The sequence below is a fragment of the Diabrotica undecimpunctata genome, chromosome 4 (genome assembly GCF_040954645.1).
Source record: "Diabrotica undecimpunctata isolate CICGRU chromosome 4, icDiaUnde3, whole genome shotgun sequence".
NCBI lineage: Eukaryota > Metazoa > Arthropoda > Insecta > Coleoptera > Chrysomelidae > Diabrotica > Diabrotica undecimpunctata.
The window spans coordinates 128,289,012-128,306,723 of record NC_092806.1 but is presented as its reverse complement, the minus strand read 5'-3'; the positions used below and the strand labels follow the sequence as shown (position 1 = coordinate 128,306,723).

Sequence of the window (17,712 nt, the reverse complement as noted above, 5' to 3'; positions counted from 1 at the left end):
GGTAAACTTGTTAGTAACCTCAAAATTTAACCGTTTTTGAGATATTCGCATTTTATAAGTCAGCTGCATAATAATTCTTAGTTGTAATATTTGTGCGGTAAAGCACTGAATACCTGTAGATAATTCACAGTTTATTCTTATTACAACAACTCAAAGATGATAATGTAATATTACAAAATTTTTGTTATGGCTGCTAAATGTCTTATCGAAGAAAATATTCTTCATCTTCTTCTTTAGGTGCCGTGTCCGTATTCAGACGTTGGCCGTCATCATGTTTACAATTTCCCTTTTCTATGGCTTCTTAAGTTTCTATACCTACTGGCGTTGTATTACTTTTTCCCTATTGTAAAATGCTGAAATCCCAAAATATGTGGTTTATATAAGATGGTACACCACCACATTCTATAGAGAAGGCAGTGAGAACATACTTAAATATAACTGTTCTGAACGTTGGATTGATCGTGGCAGTCATATTCCTTGGCAATGTAGTGAGATATTAATATAATTATTTAATTTATAACAAATTCCAAAAGAATACTTTTTATTCATTACGTAAATTGTTAACCCATTTTATTAGGACAATTAGAAACTAAAGCACAGGTATTGAATAGCACATATGTGTCTTGTTTCATAATATTTTTGCTACCAACCTAACCTTAAAGACTCAGCATTTTTACAAAAACATCATCGTTGGCCTAATAACCGATATTGTTATAAATATAGTAAACACATAGGTAATTTAGTTCAGCATAATATTAGTTCGTTAGTTAATCATAATAGACCATTTGTTCGAGATGTAATTATAGTTACTCGTAAGCTGTAACGTAATCATATAAATAAGTAATGTCATCGATAGGTTATTTCGTGTTTATATACGTAACCAATGAATCAGATACATCACAGTTTAATACATTATTTAACCTGTGCGACAAATAAGATGTAGTTCCATAATATACCACAAGGTTTGGATATGTATCCAAAATAATATATTCATTCATTATACATTATAGCCACCACGTAGCCCAGAATTTAATCCGCTTGATTTTGGTATATGGGGCGTATTAAAACAACGTGTCTATAAGAATCCCATAAACATTCGCAACCAACTATGGGAAGAAATAAATACTGCAGCAGTTTCTTTAGAACCAGTGATGCTATTTAATATGAGACGATCTTTTATGTAATATATTGACAAATGAATTAAATAAAATGGTGGACATATCGAACACTTACTTTGACAAAAAGTTATGTTATTTAGTTTATCTATTTATTAATTTGGTTTGTAAACAAAATGTTTTGATTATTACTTTAATTTAACATAAAACGTAAAATGTTTGATGTAAAATCCTATTATTCTGTTTTTGTCAAATCCTATTATTAATTATCCTGCTAATATATTTATTTTATTTAATATTTCGTTAACTATTAACTTTAGTTAAAGGTATTTTATACCAAAATTTAGATTTATTAATGTTTTTGTCTATTTTTCCTTCGTTGCCTGGAGTAATTGCCTTAAATCAGAATTATGCAGCTGATTTTTAAAATTTTAAAATGCGATTATGCCGAAAACTGTTAAGTTTTAAAGTTATTAACAAGTATACCTTTTTTTTGTTAAAATAATGTGTCTTTAATATTTTTTAACATAAATAGAGCTAACTCAAAGAGCAAAAAAGTTAACTGCAAATGTATGCCACATATGTGGCATATGTGGCGCCCTCTACCAGCTACATCAAAGTGTGCATCAAATTATAATTTCTCATATTTAAAAGTACCCAGTTGTAAATTTTTATGCATAAATCTTTACAAACATGAAAGTTATAGCGAAAAATAGAATTTTAAATTTTAACTTTAACATTTAATATCAACATTTTATTAAAGAAAGTTGATTTAAACCGTAATATTTTAAAGTGTAGAATTTACGGTTTTCGTTTGTACAATTACTTAAGGACCACCTTGTATGTCTGAATTGTCAATATAAATGAGTTAGATAAAATTAAATTATTAGAAGAATTTTTCACCAAGTAACAAAAAACAAAATTTGTTTAAAATATTAATGTTTGTATTTTGAGAACAATTTCAATTCCGAAGTGGAAATTGAAACGTCAATAAACTTATTTCAAACTTTAATTTTGGCTTATTCTTATTAAAATGGTAATTAATTTAGGTCCTTTTTTTCAGCAAGATAAAAAATATTTATCTTTGTCAAAATATTCTTACTCGTACATAAAGGTTTAAAGATTATAAAGCTTTTTGTAGAGTTGTAATTCATTTAGTAGTTTTGAGAAATAAATAAAGAATTAGAAGTGTATGTATACCTGCGTCAATAATCTCTACAATCGAGAAACAATAATTCAACAAAAAATTATTTAGTTGCTTTTTCTAAAATAGATTGTAAATTGAAGGGGTGAGTGGATGAAGGGAGTAAGTGACATTTTTTAAGAAAATGAGTTATCCGCATGGATGAAGGTGGTAAGTGCTAAATTAAATTTTCCACTTATCCCCAGCCTTCTATGATTTAAAATAACTGAGATAGCCAGCGAAGGAGGTAATTGACCATACTACTTTAAATATCTAGTGAATAAAGGAGGTAAGTAACAAGATAAAGTACTTACTTCCTTCGTCCATACCACAAAGAATAAAAAGTTTTGAACTACAAGTAAATTCCATATGATGAGATCGTTGCTCTTCCTGAAAATGGAAATGAAGAGGCTCTTAATTTGTACACTAAAACTAAGAAAAAAATATTTCCACTAAAAGTAAAAGTAACGAGAAAAAGACAAAAAAAGATTAAAGAATGGAAAGCACGAAAACGTGCCAAGTGCAGAGAAAGTGGTCTGGCTTACATTTCTAAAATAGGCCAAGGGAATCAATATTTTCTTCCTACTACAAACTAGATGTAAATGCAAAAACCTGCCTTCTTTTTAAGAGCATTAAAAAAAGGGAAGCAATGAGAAAGAAAACTGGAGCAATAAAGGATAAAACTGCCACCTACCAATACAATGTAACTTGTAGTGGCCGGCAAACTACCGTATGCAAACGGGCTTTCATTTCCTTGTTTGCAATCAGCTTGAAAAAGGTTGACCTAATCCAAACTTCAATAAAATCAGGGAAAAATGCTCCTGAACCGGACAGAAGGGGAAAACACTCAGTCAGACCTAACAAGACCCCTGCTGAAGTTGCTGCTTACGTCATTGAGCATATTTCCAGTTTCCCAGCAGAAGAGTCGCACTACTCCAGGCATTGTAATATTCACAAAAAATATCTTTCACCGCAACTTTCGATCCCTAGAATGCATAAACTTTACCTAGACAAATGCCGAACTGACGGAAGAAATGAAAAATTTCAAATAAAAGAGGCTACATACCGATTCATTTTTAATAATGAATTTAATCTGTCTTTTGGTTATCCCAAAAGCGATACATGTAGCACATGCGATTCTGGCAAAAGTAATGAAGAGCACGCTGAAAATTACAAATCAGTGTTTGAATCTCAAAAAGCAGATAGAGAATTTGCTAGCAAATCAGAGAACACTGTGTATGTAACATTGGATCTAAAGCAAACTATGCCCCTACCTAGGCTTAGTACCTCGAAAGCCTTTTATGTTAGACAAATGTGGTTTTACAACTTAGAAATCCACATAATAACCAAAAATGTGGAAAAAACCGTTTTCTGCAGATGGACGGAAAATCAAGCTTCCAGAGGTAGCTCGGAAATTTTTAGTTGTTTTCTACGAACAATCGAAGTGGATCCAGCCTTCAAAGGAAAAGATCATCTAGTTTTGTGGACGGACTCGTGTGCCGGGCAAAATAAAAAGTTTTTAATGGTATATTTGTTTCAGTATCTTGTGGGCAAAGGCATCTTTAAAACGATTGAGCACAAGTTTCCAGAGGTAGGACACTCGTACTTAGACTCGGATAGAGCATTTGGACGTATTGAGAAACGACTAAAGAAACATCAAAACATTTACATCCCTGATGAATATCGTGATGTGATTGTTTCTTCAACCAAGAAAAATATGGTGATAGACATGCAACATCACTTTAGAGACACGGAAAATATTATGAAAACCATGAAACTAATGAATAGAAAAAAAGATATTCTTAATGAAAAGGTTAATTTCAAAATTGGAATAAAGTGGATTCGCGTAGATATCTTTGGATCATACCTTTTCAAGAAGTCTAACGATTGCTACACACCTTTCAAAATGGTTTATATCCTCAAGCAGAAAAATTTCCCATCCCTTCTACCTGAAGAATTCAACATTCCAAGACATATCCAAAATACTGGATCCTTAAGCAAAGAAAAGGTAGACAATCTAAAAGAACAGCTTTGCTTCATTCCAGAAAGGGATAAGTGGTATTATGAAGCCATCATAGAGCAACAAAAATTTTAAGAAGGTGGTACAATATCCTTAGACTGATTCAAAAGCTGCTTAGAAATTCAGTGTTTGTCAGTTTTTTGTAAAACCAAAAATATAAGTGTTTACTTGACATCCATGTTATTTTTTTACCTGATTATAGCTCTTATTCAAAAGAAAATGCAAATATTTATCGTAGATAAAGGAGGTAAGTCCACATACCCCCTTTATTTTGGCATAGACATAATTTCTAACACAAAAAAGTTTTTGGATAAAAGAGATAAGTACAAATATATATTTTTCAAATAAGTTTTTAAAAATCGGGGGGATTTTTGTTTTTACAATAAAATTTATATATATCCTACCTGTGAGAATAAAAAAAATCGGTTTAAAAAATTGATTAATAAAAAAGTTCCAGTAATAAAACTTTGGAGTTAAATTTCTCAAAATTTACTTTTGTTACTTACTTTCTTCATCCACTCACCCCTTCAATTTTACTGTTAAATGTTACTGAAATACGTATTATATTTATCACTTGGGAGGAACGAACTGCCAATAGGTATTTCTATTAATTTCCATTTCGTGGAATTAAAGAAGACAAACAAATACTTAAGTAGAAATAATAAACGCCATGTAAATTTTCCTGCTTCACCTTTACGTGTAAAGAAAAAAGTATGTGTAATCTAATCAAGATACTTTGTAAAGAACGGCTTGCGTATGTAAATAAAGTATTCTCTGAATCTTTATTTTTTCTCTCTAGAAGTTGTTATCGTGTATTTTATTTTTACATTCTCTCAGATAATTCGCCAATGCAATAGCATAGGCGGAACAGGTCAAATCAATTGTTAGGTTTTTTGTAGGTATATGCACCTACGATTAAGAATTTATACTAGGTACATATAATGTGTGTTGAATAAAAAGAAATATCCAAGAATTTGTTAAATAATTAGTTTTTTAAATTCGAATACATTAATTAAGTACAACGGATAATTTGTTGTTTTCAGAAGGAATAACAAATTGATTGCTCAGACACAGTAATTCAACGAGATGTGTCAAGAAAATTGAATGGGATCGATTAGTAGTATTATAATAGTATGCCCTCAATATAATTGGCTGTACAACGGCTACAAACATGTTTGATTGAGAGATTGTTATCATATAAAGCGACCAATTACGGGAGCCAAAACTAACAATCTTCTTTTTCTTAAAGTGCCCTCTCCTCAATGGAGGTAGGCTACTACAATTTTAAACTTTTCTCTATCTTCAGCTGTTCTTATTAGCTGTTCAAAATTTAGCCCTGTCCATTGTCCATTTCTGAGCCACGATAGTCTTTTCCTTCCTAGGCTTCTCTTTCCCTTGATTTTTCCTTTCACTATAAGTTGGGCATATTGGTACTTATTATTTCTCAGTGTGTGGCCTAGGTATGATGTTTTTCTAACTTTTACTGTGTTAAAAAGTTCTCTTTCCTTGCCTATTCTATGCAGCACTTCTTCGTTTGAGGTATGCGATGTCCATGAAATTTTGAGTATTCTCCGGTAGATCCACATTTTAAAGGCCTCCAATTTATTTACGGTTGATGTTTTAAGGGTCCACGTTTCAACTGCATATAGAAGAGTCGACCAGACGTAGCATTTTGATAAACGTAGTCGAATTTCGAGTTTTATTCGAGAATCACAAAGCAGTTTTTTTTATTTTTTCGAAAGATTTTCTGGCCTGTTCTATTCTCGATCTTATTTCTAGATCAGGATTTAGGCTGCTATCGATCCAACATCCCAGGTACTTAAATCTATTGACCTGTTCTAAAATGTGCCCATTTATTGTGCAAGGTTGAGGTACGTTTTGGTTTTTTCAGATTGACATCACTTTGGTTTTTTTAACACTGTATCATCGGCGTATCTGATACTGTTGATATTTACGCTATTCACATTGACTCCATCCTTGGAATCCTCCAATGCTTCTTTAAATAGAAACTCGGAGTAAAGATTAAACAGCAGAGGCGACATAACACATCCCTGTCTAACTCCCCTCCTAATTTCTACTTCTGCGGATGTGGAACTTTCGATCCTAACTCTGGCGTTTTGGTTCCAGTACAAGTTTTTTAAGAATTTGATGTCTTTTCCATCTAAACCGACTTCTTGCAAACGTTCTAATGGTAGGTCGCGTCTTACTCTATCAAATGCTTTTTCGAAGTCTATAAAGCATATAAATATATCTTTCTGTTGGTCGTAGCATTTTTGGGAGAGAACTAGTAAACTGAACAGGGCTTTTTCTCTCGTTCCCATGCCGGCTCTGAATCCAAACTGATCGTCTCCGATGATTGTTTCGCACTTTCTATAGATACGATTATGTACGATTTTTAGTAGGACTTTTACTGCGTGACTCATAAGGCTTATCAGACGGAACTCATTGCAGTGTTGTGGGTTTGGCTTTTTTGGTAGTAGGATGAATATTGACTCCAGCCAATCTTGGGGTTTTTTACCTGTATCATAAATGCGATTGAATAAAAGGACAAATATTTCGATATTTTCTTCGCTGATTAATTTTAACGTTTCTGGGTATATTCCGTCTGGACCAGGGCTTTTATTTGTTTTAAGATGATTAATTGCATTTATGATTTCAGATTTCAGAATTGTTGGCCCTTCGTTGTTATTTTCCAATCTTGGTTCTTCTCGTATGTCGTGAAAAAGAATTTTAATATAGTTTTCCCATTCTTTCAGTTTATCTTCCGTTGATTCTAGCAGTTTTCCATCCGTGTTCAGCATGGTGTGAAAAGTCGTTCTCTTGGTAGTCGATGTAAACTCTTTTACCTTTTAAAACTAACAAACAAAGAAATTCAATGGGATACAAAGGATAGCGATGGGTACAAAAAGGACACCAACATGTTTGATTGAGAGATTGTTATTATATAAGACGACCAAGTACAGTAGCCAGAAGTAACAATCAAAGAAGACTATTTTTCTCATTATTATAACCATACTAGCGCATACCAGTTTTATAGTTTAAAGCAGTATTTAGTAAGATCAACAACTGATAGTGAGCATTGTTACTATAAGAATATATAAAAAAGGAGAAACTACGAGGAATTATTAAAGAATAAGATGTGACAGCTTAAAATACAGCTACAACTTTCTTGCGTACTAATGAAGTTCTGATCAACCTGTGATTTTTGCCCCATTTACTGTCTTCGTTATCGTTATCAGATCAAGATGGAGACTTGGGACCTATATTTTGTTAGTTTCTTCTTCTGGAAAGTAATATATTTTATCTTTGTTGTCACATTGCTCTGGCTAGACCGATTAGCGAGTTTCTCTTCATCTCACCATTCTCACCCAGACAATTATAGCTAACAATTATAGCTAACAGTCATTCCTCTACCCTGTTTTTGCAGAGGGGATTCGGCCTTACGTGCACTTCTAAGGAAACCCTTGAAGGCATCCCCTTCATTTATCATTCACGTTAATGCAGATTTCTTTTTGCAGGACCTAATTATTTTTCAAATCTCTTTCAACTTAGGGAATATAATATGGAAAAAGGATTTTACCTTTTTTTATCTTTGTATGTCTAATAGTTTTTTGTTTATATAGAGAATATTGGGCTAGCTAGTGTCTTGTGTTGTAGTATCTCGCATTGAGTCGAAGGCTCCCCGTTTGCAGTCGGTGCTTAATACCAAGTAAAAGATGTTGAGTTTTTTTATTCGTTAAGTACACATGTAAATTTCTTCGAAAAAATTCAAGCTGAGACAAGAGAGCAGATACCTTATATGAAGCTCGCTAAAAATCGAAGAAAATTTTATCTAGGGAAATCCCTCTTCAAGATCGGGAATAAGGCATTATATTTACGTCTTAACAGTATTCATTATAAAAAATTAGGCGAATACTTATACAAAATACATATTTTCAATTGTTCAACATTCACTTTTTTATTGTATGACTTTTAATACTAATATACTTTTATTTCTTTTTTCAGATTAATTAGTGAAACATTAAATCTGGTATGTAAACATTCGAATACTATATTGTGAGCATTTATTTATTTATTAAAAGCTTTTTAAATCCCATTCTATTATTTTATTAATGCAAATATAAAATTGTAATTGTTTTTAAATAAATCGCCAAAAATTCGTTTTAACTTCAAGTAACAGGTTGTTAGATATGGTTCTTATATATTTCTTAATGATCACCAACTAGGCATCGTAAAACATTAGTAGTTATATATGAAAAACAAATAAATGACAGGTGTGTAATCTGCCAGTATATTAAATAAATGAAATTTTGACTCCCTGTGGAAAGCGGAATTTTCTTTCAGGAAATTGGCAATTGAAGTTTGAAATAATTGGACCACAGAGCAATAGCAATAACGCGTACAGGTACTATCCAAAAAAATACAGACTGTCAAGAACGCCTCCTAACACTAAAAATATCCTTAGAGATCGAGTTTCTACATCTAACTCAGAACCATCTTCCCTCTGACTTCTTCTTCTTCAAGTGCCGTCTCCATCAATGGAGGTTAGCGGTTATGGTGGCAAACGTTTGTCTATCTTCAGCTGTTCTTAAGAGTTCCTCAAATCCAAGTCCTGTCCAGTTTCTGATATTACGTAACCAGGACAATTTTTTTCTCCCAATTCCTCGCTTCCCTTCTATTTTGCCTTTTATTATCAACTGAGGGATGTAGTATTTCTCGTTGCGCAACAAATGCCCTAAATAACTGGTTTTTCTTCTTTTGACTGTTCTCAATAGTTCTTTTTCTAAATTGAGTCTCGCTAGTACTTCTTCATTTGTTTTTCGTGCTGTCCAAGGAATTTTTAAAATTCTACGGTACACCCACATTTCAAATGCCTCGATTCTATTCAGGCTCTTTATTTTTAAAGTCCATGTTTCGACTCCGTAGAGAAGAACAGACCAGATAAAACATTTTACAAGTTTTAATCTCAATTTAATATTTATATGTGTATCGCAGAATAGAACGCGCATCTTAAAGAAACTATCCCTAGCTTGAGCAATTCTCGCTTTAATTTCTTGTTCTGGGTCCAGCTTGCAATTAATCCAACAGCCAAGGTATTTGTATTGGTTTACCTGTTCTAAAATATTCCCATTTATTTTTATAGGTAAGGGGATATTCTGTTTTCTTTGGATCACCATTACTTTTGTTTTTTTTCGTTGATCTTCATTCCAAACTCTCGACAAGCATCCTTAAGGTGGTCTATAACCCTCTGTAAGTTTGTGTCTGTATCAGCCAGTAGGACAGTGTCATCTGCATATCTTATGCTAGATATTGGTTCTCCATTAATTTTTATTCCTGTGGAAAGGTTTTCCAAGGCTTGCTTGAATAGTAGTTCCGAGTAAAGATTGAACAGCATAGGGGATAGTATGCATCCTTGCCTTACTCCTTTATTTATACTAATATTTCTAGATGTATGATCGTCGATCCTAATCTTGGCACTCTGCCTCCAATATAAGTTCTTAATTAATCGGAGATCTTTGCTATCCAAGTTGATGCTCTGCAAGGAATTTAACATTTTATTATGGTTTACGCGATCAAATGCCTTTTCAAAGTCTACAAAACATAGAAAGACATCCTTTTGCTGGTCGTAACACTTCTGCAGCAGTACTTGTAATGAAAACAAGGCCTCTCTGGTCCCCATTCCGGCTCTGAATCCAAATTGATCGTATCCAACTTCTTTTTCACACCTTTTGTATACCCTATTGTGAAGTATTTTTAATAGAATTTTAAGCATTTGGCTCATAAGACTTATTAATCTAAAATCTGCGCATCGCCTGGAGTTAGCTTGTTTTGGAATGGGAATAAAAATAGATTCTAACCATTCCTCTGGTATTTCCCCAGTATCGTAGATTGTATTAAACAAAATTACTAACAAATCAATGTTATTACTTTCGATCAATTTAAGTATTTCAGGATAAACTTCATCAGGTCCAGGGCTTTTATTGGTCTTTAATTGTTTAATGGCATATTCCACTTCGACTTTTAGAATTGGTGGGCTTTCAGTGACATTATTTATTGTAATGTCTATTCTTTCATCTCGGAACAGCTGTTGTATAAATTTTTCCCATTCTTCTATTTTATCTTTGGTGTTATGAATTAACTCTCCGTTGTTATTTACCAGTGGGCAATGTTGTTTTTTGTGGATGAATGAAAATTCTTTCACCTTCTTGTACACATTAAAGTAATCATGTCTATGTTCTAATTCTTCTATTTCTTTACATTTTTCTTCGAGCCATTTCTCTTTTGATTCTTTTATTTTCCTTCTTATTTCTGTATTTAATCGTTTGTAATCGCTTGTGTTCTTATTTTTGTATTTCCTCCTTTCGTCTATCATCTTTAGAATAGCTGGTGTCATCCAGTCTTTTTTTGCCATTAATCGTGTATTTGGAATTTCTTCCCTTGCAGAATTGACGAGGATGGATTTTATTTGTTGCCAAGTTGTATTTATATTTTGGATATTTATTTGGGTTCGGTCTATTTCTGAGAGTTTTTCATTTAGTTTTACAGTGGTTTTATCTTTAATCTGTACATCTTTTAGTAGTTCCATATTAGGTTTGTTCTTCGGCTTTGCATTTTTTATTACTTTAATTCTTGTGCGAATATTTGCTACTACAGGGTTGTGGTCGGAATTTGCATCAGCACTAGGATATGTTTTTGTACTTGTAATGGAGTTACGAAATCGTTGGTTGATTAAAACATAATCTATTTGATTTCTTATTATTCTTTCTTTTGTGTGTAGCGGGGAAGTCCAGGTGTATAACCTGCGTTGAGGTAACTTAAACCAAGTGTTTGTTGCTATCATATTGTGTTGCTGGCAAAACTCTAATAGTCTCTCTCCTCTTTCATTTCGTTCTCCTAGTCCGTATTCTCCTACGATATTTTGGAATTTCCCTCTTCCTATTTTAGCATTAAAATCTCCTAGGACGATGTTAATATCTAATATCTCTCTGACTTGATCTACTATATATACATCGGTTTAGAACGTCTTTCGACGTTGTCCGATACCTAAACACCATCTCTTCCTATCTTCGCAGTCGTTTGTTGTTAAATTTCTTTCGCTCATGGACTTGTTTACGCCGTGTTGCCATTCTAATCTGGGTCTTCCTCTTTTCCGTCGACCTATCGGTTGCCATTCTATTACTTTTTTGGGGAGTCTTGATGCTGGCATCCGTTGAACATGCCCATACCACCTTAATTGTTTCTTCTCTATATCTTGAGTTATATTTCCTTTTATTCCCATGCGTTGTTTTATTACATCATTTCTGATTCGGTCTCGTCTGGAAATACCTAAAGATCTTCTCATTGTATCCATCTCTACTGCTTCTATTCGCTTTTTGTTCTTTTCACTAATTCTCCATGTTTCAGCGCCATAAAGAAGAGTAGTTTTAATCATGGTCTCACATATATTAAATTTTCTTCCTTTCGTTATCTCTTTACTCCACAGTATACTATTGAGACATCCTAAGACTTTCTTTGCTTGAGTGATTCGTTTTTCTATTTCCCGTGTATCAGTTCCTGTATTGTCAAAGGCAACACCCAAGTAGTCATAGCTCTGACAGCAGGAAATATGTTGTCCGTTTTCAAGGTCTATGTTATCTGACTCGTTTCCAATACAAAGATATTTGGTTTTTGTTGTATTGACATTCATTCCCCAGTCGTTATATTCTTCTATCAGTTTTCTTAGCATGTACTGCATGTCTTCCCTGTCGGTCGCTAGCACTACCTGGTCATTAGCAAACTGGAGTGTATATATACATTCATTGCTAAGCTCTATACCCATCCTATGTACCTTTCTTTTCCATCTTTCCAATGCCGCTGCAACATATATCTTGAATAAGGTTGGTGAGATACAGCATCCCTGTCGCAAGCCTTTTGTAACCAGGAATTCTTCCGTTAGATATTTTCCTGTTTTTATCTGTGCCTTAGAGTCTCTATATAGTTCTTGTACAGCATTTATCAATGTGTGGTTGATGTTAGATCTTTTCAACGTTGTCCACAGTTTTGTTAAGGGGATGTTGTCATATGCTTTTTGCAGGTCTACAAAAGTAATATGAGTTTCTAGATTCTTAGCCGATCTTTTTTCTATTATTTGTTTAAGACAAAATACGTTATCGGTGCACGATCTTCCTGCACGGAACCCGCTTTGTTCTTCCTCTTCATTGTTCTTATATTCTTCCTCGATCATATTTCTCAAAATTCGTCCATACAGTCTGCTCAGGGTGCTGGTTACCGATATGCCTCTATAATTATTACAATTCCTTTTGTCCCCCTTTTTGTGTATTGAGGACATGTATGCCGTTCTCCATTGTTCTGGTACTGGGTGTCCATTTAGACACTGATCACATAAGTTAATATTTCAAATAGTTTATGAGTTCCATTCTTAAGCATTTCAGCATAGATTCCCTCAGGTCCAGCGGATTTACCATTCTTTAGGGTCATTACAGCCTTCCTTACTGTTTCGATGTCTACCCTCGCTTCCTCTCCTTGTATATGTACTGACTGTGTTGGGGAGTTCGCTAGGTATTCTTGTCTTGTCTCTGTCAGCAAGCTTTCATAGTGATCTTTCCATTGTCTTGGTTTTATGGTGTGTATGTGTGCTTTGTCTTTTCCTGTATTTTTTACTGATTGTATAAAATTCCATACCTCTGTACATTGCTTCCCTCCGATGTATGTATTGATTTCTTGACATTTCTGATCCCATGTTTTATTCTTTTCTTGTTCTTGATCTATTACTTGTTGTAATTAGTCATAAAACATTTCTCTTGTTGTTTGAGGCTTGTTATTTTCTGGACCGTATACTTTGATGATGTTCAGGTCTTCCTTCTCCATTCTTATCTTTGTTGTTACAATCCTTTTTGATCTGTACTAACACTCTGATGTAATTTTGATATCTTTAGTGTATTAGTAAGGGCACACCTTCTTTGGCCCTGTTTTCTTTTGCTACTCCACTGTAGATTAGTATGTATTCAACTAATTTTATTGTCCTTTCTTTTTTGTTTCCTGTAGAGCACAATTGTTAATTTCTCTTTCTGTACTTGGATTATTTCTTGGTCCCTTGAGTTAAACGATCTGATATTCCAGGTAGTAATTCTCATCTGGGTTTTGGATATTTTTTGCTTGTCCGTATTTCTTGCCGTGGTCGTCTTCATAGTATTAATCCGGTTCCGAGGCGGTACATTGTTTCTTTGAGCAGTATTTGTTTTTATGATTGGTAGGTTGCTAACCTTGCCAATCAGCCTGCACATTTTATCCGGGCTTGAGACCGGCTGTGGTAACTGCAGAGCTGCTTAATCTACCCCGCAATTACCCCAGGCAGACAAAAAGGATGTTAGAAACAGCAGAGATATAGCAGAAAGAGCAAAGAAAACACTTTGGTAAGAAATATGGCACAGAGCTAGAAGTACAGATATACAACGTAGATGCAAGGTGGAGAACATTAAAAACTAGGTAACAAATAAAAGGGTAGAATGAAACGACCATATAAGCCGAATGACAACAAATAGAGTAGTAAAGAGGCAAGACACGGTTCTCCAAAAGGAAGACGATAAGTAAGAAGACCACGAAAACGATGGAATGGCAACTTACTGGAGGCACATTGGAAAACAGACATATCTACATAAAAATAAGAAGAGGAGAAACTCAGAACCAAAACAATGACTGGCTGCTACAGGACAACGACCCTGTCTAAGATCTGAATTTGCCTTGTCTAAGATTTAAAGTAGCTTGTGACTCAATTTAAGAAGACATGATTCGTTTTATTTGAAGCGTGGCTTGAAGAGTTGAGCAAGGAATTAACTGAAGATTGTTATTATTGTTAGGTACAATCACTTGTTATTAAAATTTCTAGGCAATGCGTTATACCAGTATATCTGCGAAAAATCATTGATATCACGTAAAAACCTTATACAGATATTTAAACGCTCTAAAAGGTACATAGGGGTAGCTAATGAAAAATCCGTGAAGACGTACGTCTGATTTTGCTTTCTTTTTATTTTACACAATCTTAAAAAGTGAAAAAATTATTTTTTCGTATAAACATTTTTATGCCGATTAGAGAAAAATTGTTCAAATAAAGACTTTATTTTTTATGTCACACGCTTGTAAGTGCTTAATGAAAAGCTGGTGAAAAAACACACTTTCCAAAAAAAACCTATGTCCAATAGGAAACAAGATGGCCTTTTTTTATATTGTTGAGCTACCACATTTAAAAAAAGAAGCTTCTATGTGCCACAGAATCCGAGACATTGCACATTTTGCCAGCGCGCTTCAATTTGAAGTTCCAACCTAAAAAAACGGAGCTCGGACAGTTCTCGCCTACACTTTTCCGTGGCGGTATTTCACGAGTACTATCATTTTAATTAGATATAACTCTTTTCTCCTTTACTGTATAAGTTGTATCATAAAATTTAGATCTCTATTTAAAATCCTTTTAATTTTCAGCTCTTTATGTTAATAAACAATGGAAATATGATTTCAAGAATAAAATGCTACCTTGGCTATTGGTCATACAAGGTTTTGTTGTTTTTTGGAAAGTGTGTGTTTTTTCACTAGCTTTTCATTGAGCCTACTTACAAGCGTATGATAAAAAAATATAAAAGTTATTAAAATGTTTATGACCTAAAAAGTCAGGCCTGTTTTAAACTGTTTTTGAATATAATATTTGATAAATTGTTTTTTAATAAACCCTAAAACTGGAGCCCCAAAGAATCTATTGCAATTTACAAAATACTTGTAGAGTTACTGTTTGGGCAATTACAGTTGATTAAACAATCGCTCTCCGTGATAAACAAATTAAAAAACTTAAAAACTATTTGGTCGGTCTGGTTGATATTTAGCACACTTTGGTAATTTATTAATTGCCGTAATTTTAAATAGCTATATTGCATGTCGTTATGCAAGAAACAAAGTTATTAACATAAAATACATAAAATACATAAAAAACATAAAATAATAGTTTTTTTTTTGCAAATATCTCGGTCATTTGTGTACCTTTTATTTGAACCATTTTAGTATAGAATGTATTAGAAACGTTTTATAGTCAAAAAGTTTTTTTTTTCACTTTTTCAGATTGCTTACAAAAAAAAATAAAAATCAGCTGTACTTTACAGATTTCTTATCAGCTACCCTTCGCACACCTTTCATAACTTCAGATATCTGTATAGGATTTTTATATGAGTGAATAAGATTTGTGAAATAGCGATTTTTTCAGTTTTTCACATTAGACTGGTCTACCCCAGTAGAGAAAAAAATGCTAAAAGATCATATACAGGTAATTAGAGGTTCTAAAAGTATATGAGGGGTAGCTGATAAAAAATCCATGAAGATGTACAGCTAATTTCTTTTTGTTTTTTTTTACAATCTTAAAATATATTCCAGTATGTGTTGGAGAAGAGGCGACATATGGATTAATGGGCGACAAAATAATTGGATCCTTTTTCAAATATTTCAGCGGGCACTACGTAGCTTAAATGCATAGAGTAGTGTATGTCTAATTGTTTTTATACTTTCAGTATTATATTAAATATTTAATGAGATATTTGTAAACTTTTAAAAATGTACCAAAAATATATTGCAACATCCTGCGCGCCACTGTTATTCAGATATAGCTTGGGTACGTGTATTACTCCCTGTAACAGTGTTTTATGCAGATCTGGATTATAAATCACGCAAGATGTGCGTTCGTATCTAGCACTATACTTTTTTCTTCGTCTCTTCTTCAGTGGTTCTTTATTCTTTAGTCGGATGGATTTTGGATCAGGTCCAAACTGGCCAATGCTTAAAGTATATGGAGTTGGTTCTTTGTACTTCTGTAATTTTTATCATTTTTTTAAATGCCTTATTTTTGCGTTTCATACAGCTGCAGAACTAGCTGTAAATAAGCGATAGTATAACGATTCTGAAATGATTTAATATCTCTATAAAAAGTTATTGCTAAAAACAAATCTTAGAAAACCGAAGATTTCTAATTGTTTAAAATAAAAATTCGGATTATTACCTAAATCTATCCCTTCTACAATTTTCTAAGCAAACAGACGGTGAATGGACCGAGATGTTAATAAATATCGACCTAGTTAATAAATATATAGAAAATACAGTTAAGATTTGATTTTACGTATAGTGCTTCTACTATTCGCTTATATGTATTTCGTCATGGCAAGATTCATCAGAGCGACTGATGTAGAAGCCCTAAACGTGAAATCAAATCTTTTCCGCCATAGGAAATATTACACAGACGGTACAGGCACCATCTGATAATAAAAACAAAACTTACAAAACCGAAGATTTCTAAATGTTCGAAACCAAAATTTAGATTACCACCTCAATCTGTGCCTTCTAAATTTTTTCAAGGCACAGACGGTGAATGGATCGACATACACAATACTTGTTTATTCGCAAATATCTGTTCCGGAAAAACCTATTTAAACTATTCACAAAAAATCTTCTTTGTGCATATTTCTTAGCTAAATCTTTTACGAAAGGTTTTAAATATTTTATTTTCATCTTTATTTGCTTATAACATTCCCATTAGCGATGTAACAATACAAATTGTTACTGAGAAAGGACTTGCGTATAATAATATCAATATGTTCATTGTTGATTTATGTAACAGTTGAAGCAAATGTGAGTTTTTTCCGAAAAGTGTTTCTGTAAAAATGGGGATCTTTATACACTAAGTTTACTAAGCTCTCATAGTGAACTTTTCTTGCACGTTTTAATCAAAACGGTAAATCGTTGTCCTATTTGAATTTCGTAGAGATAATAACAAATTAATTTTTTCCTTCCAATTTTTACTCACATTACATTTTTATTATTATTAGATGACACATGCGATCATTATAACCCTTTTTTTCTGATATTACGTTACTAAAGCCGGCTTCCTTTATTTAAACTGTTCTTCCAAAACTTTAATGCCGTCTACGTTAATGTCGTAGTAGTTATACGTCAAAATTTCACAACTGCCAACATTATAGCTATTTCTGAAACTTTTTAATGTGGGTCGTTTTTTGGTTATAGGATCAGGAATTTTGTTTATATGTTTATACCAGAGGGACTGGAGTTGATCTCTAATAACGCAACTATGTTTGACATGGGCGTAAATCCTATCACTGCTTTAGTTATTTCCCTTTTTACTATTATCGCTACGTCATTTCTGTTTCTTTTTGTTATGGTGTTTATCTATAATTGTAACTAGCTTGGTCATCGAACTTCACTGCATACTTAAACATCTATGTTTAGGCGTGTCGTTTCTTGAATAATAGTTGCTGCTAGGTAAAAGAAATAAAATAAGACTTGCTCACAATCAATTTAATTTTACTACCCAAAACGACCGGTTTCGCTTTCTAAAATTTGCGAAG

The 17,712-nt window shown here is 33.1% G+C and overlaps 1 protein-coding gene across 2 annotated transcripts in view; it reads left to right on the top strand.

Moving 5' to 3' along the window:
- The window catches only part of LOC140439994 (leucine zipper putative tumor suppressor 2 homolog), a 430,708-nt gene that overhangs the window by 167,339 nt on the left and 245,657 nt on the right, over positions 1 to 17,712 (top strand). For both annotated transcript variants that reach the window (XM_072530217.1, XM_072530218.1), the window contains one exon: positions 8,324 to 8,348. The gene's annotated coding sequence lies outside the window, so the exon portion shown is untranslated. The remainder of the gene's footprint in view (positions 1 to 8,323; positions 8,349 to 17,712) is intronic.